Source organism: Leucoraja erinacea, chromosome 2 (assembly GCF_028641065.1).
Source record: "Leucoraja erinacea ecotype New England chromosome 2, Leri_hhj_1, whole genome shotgun sequence".
Lineage (NCBI taxonomy): Eukaryota > Metazoa > Chordata > Chondrichthyes > Rajiformes > Rajidae > Leucoraja > Leucoraja erinaceus.
Window position 1 is genome coordinate 70,311,262 of NC_073378.1, and position 6,000 is coordinate 70,317,261.

Below are 6,000 nucleotides of genomic sequence, written 5' to 3' on the forward strand. Positions count from 1 at the left end.
AACATTGAGAAAAACTGCAGGGGTGGACAATTCATTCATTCTGGTCCGTTTCACCATTCAGCATGGCCAATCACTTCAGTGCCCTGTCCCTACTTCCCTTCAATATTCCTTGGCCCCTTCAGCATTAAAAAATGCATCTCCTTTATTCCATGGGGTGGTGCCAGCAATGGCTACCTCGCCAATAGTTTGTCTGTCCCTTTCTCCTTAGTTGTTTTTTTAGTATGTGTTAAATGTATGTTTTTATTGTTCTTTATTTGTTTTTTATGTGGGGGGGGGGGGGGGAACCTTTTCTAATCTCTTACCTCGACAGAGATGCAATTTTTTTCCATACCGTATCTCCATCCGCACTGCAGCCTAACATCGAGGAGTTGGCGGCCTTTCCTCAAGGCCGTCTTCGAGAGCTCCACCACGTGTGTGCCTGCAGGACTTAACATCACGGAGCTTGCGATCCTTTTGCCAGGGATTGATCTCAGAGCTCTACGCGGGTGCCTGCAGACTTTAACATTGTGGAGCTAGCGGTTCTGGTCAGAGACCGACATCAGGAACTCCAAGCCGCAGGAGCTTCGATCGCCTCAACATGGGAGCTTCGATCGCCCCGACATGGGAGCTTCGATCGCCCCGACATGGGAGCTTCGATCGCCTCGACACTGGAGCTTCGACTGCCCGGACGCGGGAGGTTCGACTGTCCCAACTTGAGGGCTTCGCCTGCCAGCTGCAGGAGCTTCAATTGCCCCAATGGATGGTTTGACTCCCTGCCACGGGAGAAAAATTAGGAAGAAGTTTAGACTTTATTGCAGGAGCTTCAATTGGGGCCCCATATTTATGTTGGTTTGACTCCTTTTTTAGTATGGCTGTATGGGAGTAAAATTTACGGACAATAAAAGACCTTTAGACTTTATTCTTTAATGTTCTATCACATCTTCTGTGGTGGAGAGGAATGTGGGATAATCCCCTCTGGTGGATATTTATGTTAACTTTTATGTAATTGTGTGTCCTGTTGCTTTTTTAGTATGGCTGTATGCTGTAACATTCTCTCACTCATGTATATCACTGTTCCTTAATTGGTACGTGACAATAAAAGACCTTTGAAACCTTTATTCTTTAATGTGTTTAATGATTTAGCTTCCACCATCTTCTGTGGTGGAGATTTCCCTAGATACACCACCCTCTGATTGATGATATTCCTTCAGCTGTTGGTTCTAAATGGCATGTTTTGTGAGTTTGTCATCCCTGGTTTTGGATAGTCCAGCCTCTGAGAACACTCCTTACCCTCCTTTAATGTCACCAAAATCTCCGGATGAGGCATATTTGCTTAAGGTCCAATGTGAAAACCCATTGAAGCCCATGTAGTTGAATTAATTTTGAGAAGTATTTGTTTTCCCTTGTAACGTTCTCTCATCGTATGCCCAAAGTGGTGATCTCATGTCAGTTTCCTACCCCTGACCATCAATTTTTTGACAATCATTTACAGGTTATGGGAATTATGCACAAACCTGTAATGTAATGCCTCTGTCCCACTAAGGAAACCCTTGAATGGAAACCCTGGAGACTTTGCTAATTCCTCAAGTTTCTGTGCGTTTCCCCGGAGATTCAAAAGGTAGTTGGCACCAGAGCAAGTGGATAAGGTGTGACTGATCCAAAAACCACTGGGAACCAGAACATGGTCAAACGATTGACAGTTAAATTCCAAACATCTGCCAGGTGATTTGAACTCAGGACAATTTTTCATGGGACTAGCCTCTAAGGAACCCATTAATTTAAGCGGCACCACAACCATTCCGTTTCGGCAGAGTTACAAAATTCCATCAGGTTGACATATGTTCATCCTGACCAAGGATTCAAAATCTCCGGATGAGGCAAATGATTTAAACGTTCCAATGTGAAAACCCAAGTGAAGCTCTGACTGGGCACCTGAGAAGTAGTTTCTTTTACACTCAAAAGATGTACAGTTTTGCTCATAATTATGATAAAGTGGTAATTGTAAATTGTCCATGAATGTGTGTTAGGATGGCATTAGTGTGCACGGATCGCTTTGTCGTTGACAATGCGCGGACTCGGAAGGCCTGTAGGGCCACCTCTGTCCCACTAAAGGAAACCTGAAGGTGATTAATAGGGTCTTTGGCCCCAGAAGGTTTCCATTTTTGCTTCCACAGATGCGTTAGATTGGTTGAGTTATTTTAGGTTGCATTTCATGTTTGCACATAATAGACTGGCAAAAACTCTCGGGAACCACCGATTGAAGATTATGGGTGGGGCAGTATATTCAAGCAGTTACCTGATCATGGCGATCCATTTTATTATCTACTGTTTTTTGCACCCTTAGATTCTTGTATTGCATAATTGTTGTTTATTGTTACAGTATTATTGTTGCTACAGTTATTGATGTATAACTACTAATTGTATTATTGTTGCTGTTGGATAAGGTTGTTTTTTTAAGTCAGTCTCGCCCCTCATTAATTTTGGTTCCAACCGGCAATTGATGTATTTTATGTAAATGCAGAAAATCCACTGGATGAAAAAGGGAGACTGCGTGTCAAAGCTGCTATTGTGATTGCCTGTGATCAAAGAAACATAAAGAAACCCAACTGTAGCCCGATTAATATCCACAGCCCAGAGTGACTGGAATATTCAATATTCAAACCTAGGGTTACATTATGAACATAAAGGTGATTTTAATGTGGACTAGTTAAATAATTCAATCACCTCACTTTGCCCAATTTTGTACTGAAATTGGTAGTTTTTTTGATTCTTACTTTATTTTTGGAAAATCCTGGATTTTCTCTGCTTTATGTAATTATCTGTTATTTTCTTGCTAAATAGCAATGGGATCCGGGAGATATCTCAATGCTTGGCATTTAGAAGCAGGCAAAACTTTTTGTTTTCCATTTCTCAATTTGTAAGTTATTAACATGCAAAAACTGGCTGCTGGCTGACTATATTTGTCTATCAAACATTAAAAAAAAATGAAAAGAAATGACAAGGCTAAGAATACACATTTTTGCACTTAACCTTGCTATTTTACTGATCTTTATTTCAGAACAATGGAAGGAAAAAGAGAAAGAGAGATGAGGGAAAGAAAGAAAACCTTGAAAGTTACTTTTGGACAATTGTACAAATCAAACACAATTGTGACTCAAGTTAAGCTATTGATTGATTTACTGTCATTTTAAAATCTGGTTTACAAAGGACAATACTTACTAATATGTTCATTGGGAAGTTTGTGATTAACAAACATAAAGTACGACTTGCTTTTCAAATAGATGCATTATCCACTTACCTAAGAATATAGTTAAATATATCGACAGCGCCATTTGTGCTCTGACAGTGCAATTCAAGTAGAAGCCCATAACACTCTTTTTCTCTTTAATGAAAAAAAAACTCTAGCACTTTCTTTCCTTTTTGCTTTAGTGGGAGTCGTTTCAAATAAATGAAATAATGCCTCCATTAAAATAGAGGAGAGAGAAGAGAAACACATTAGACCTTCACATAATAGCAATGGCATTGTTCTTCAGCTATTGAAATTTCTGTTGAAATCAAATCAATTGGTGTATTTTGACAATTTTTTTAATGCATTAATGAACTCTGGGTTTTTCCCATTCAGTTCAGATTTTATTCTCCAATCTGGAATCGTCTTGAAAGAATAGAAACATAGAAACATAGACATTAGGTGCAGGAGTAGGCCATTCGGCCCTTCGAGCCTGCACCGCCATTCAATATGATCATGGCTGATCATCCAACTCAGTATCCTGTACCTGCCTTCTCCCCATACCCTCTGATCCCCTTAGCCACAAGGGCCACATCTAACTCCCTCTTAAATATAGCCAATGAACTGGCCTCGACTACCCTCTGTGGCAGAGAGTTCCAGAGATTCACCACTCTCTATGTGAAAAAAAGTTCTTCTCATCTCGGTTTTAAAGGATTTCCCCCTTATCCTTAAGCTGTGACCCCTTGTCCTGGACTTCCCCGACATCGGGAGCAATCTTCCTGCATCTAGCCTGTCCAACCCCTTAAGAATTTTGTAAGTTTCTATAAGATCCCCTCTCAATCTCCTAAATTCTAGAGAGTATAAAACAAGTTTATCCAGTCTTTCTTCATAAGACAGTCCTGACACCCCAGGAATCAGTCTGGTGAACCTTCTCTGCACTCCCTCTATGGCAATAATGTCCTTCCTCAGATTTGGAGACCAAAACTGTATGCAATACTCCAGGTGTGGTCTCACCAAGACCCTGTACAACTGCAGTAGAACCTCCCTGCTCCTATACTCAAATCCTTTTGCTATGAATAAAGTGAATTGTTTCCACCACTCAGTCTGCATTAACCAACCTGATCTCCCAGTGGCTCAGCACTTCAACTCCCCCTCCCATTCCGAATCTGTACTTTCTGGCTTGGGTCTCCTCCATGGCCAGAGTGAGCCCCACTGCAAATTGGAGGAGCAGCACCTCATATTTGCTTGGGTAGTTTACACCACAGCAGTATGAGCATTGACTTCTCCAATTTCAGATTGCTTTCTCCCTCCTTCCCCTCCCCTTCCCAGCTCTCCCACAGCCAACTGCCTCCGCCTCTTCCTTTCTTCTTCCTGTACCCTCCACCTCCACATCAGTCCGAAGAAGGGTCTCGACCCGAAACGTCACCTATTCCTTTGCTCCATAGATGCTGCCTCACCCGTTGAGTTTCTCCAGAATTGTTGTCTAGCTTAAACCATAAACTATTTTAAGGCATTTGGGGGTTTTCAATAAAAAATAGCCCATTTTAATATTTGTGCATTAAGTTAACCAAAAATATTTTCCTCTGAAGTCGAACTTTCTACCATCTGGATGTCCCAAATGATCTGCACTCATGCTCTACTCTGGTGGTAACAGCTTTATTGTGGGGAGTGCAAATTTATAATCCAATCCATGCCTGAGGACCACAAAATGTGACACATTTTATTTTAACTGAATATAACCTTATACTGATATTTTTAATCGTCTTTAATGATGCAAAGGCTATGGTTCCCATTTCACTTCAACACTGTCTTCTCATTATTCCAGTCACTTGGCCATTGCACATTTACTGGATCTTGTTTGTCACTCCACTCATTAGCCCCTCACTCACCCGACCTACTTACTTTACTTCATTACTACAACAGTGTAGAAGGTCATTTGACGTATTGTTTTGTCCATGCCAGCTACGGCAGAACAATTTCATCAATCCCCTTTTCTTTTTCATATCATCCTGTTGCCCTGCAACCTACTATTTGTGGATCCATTTGCAGAGGCAGATGCTGATTCCAAGGACATGAGTTTGGAGATGAGTTTGGTTGGGATTATGGAGTTGAAGGTGGGACTACAGTCAATAATTCAGTCAGTGCAATATCATCTACACTGAAATAAAATCCCAGGCCATCCCAACTGTAGGACCAATTTCTCTTTGTTGGTGTTGTGTATGGCCTGATCGTACTCATGCATAGTATGATTTGATTAGATAGTACACAAACTATGTTTTTCACCGTATCTCGATATACCTGTAGATGACAATAATAAAGCCATACCAATGGTCAGTTCCATTCAGTTGGTGGTTGGTCAGTCCACTTCCAGACAACCATGTTTCTTTACCATACAGAAAGAGGCCATTCAGCCCACTGAGTCTATGCTGGTTTATAGTACAATCTCATGCCTTCGCTATTTTCCATTTAAATTATTCTGCCCACATACCCATCAACTCCTCCCAGATTCAAGCACTAACCTACACACTCTAGCCAATTTACAGCAGCCAGTTAACATACCTATCAGCATCTCATTAGGGTGTGGGAGGAATCCATAATCCATGTGGTCACATGATGAGCATGCATACACACAGCAACAGTGATCAGGATTGAACCAGAATTGCTGGTACTGTAAGGCAGTAAAACTGCACATAATGTGAAGATGCCCAGCTCATCAGTCATAAAGATGTTAATTTTAGGGATGGAGATTGATCAAAACACAAGAGTTAATTTTACTGCTTGTGGGCGGGATTGTT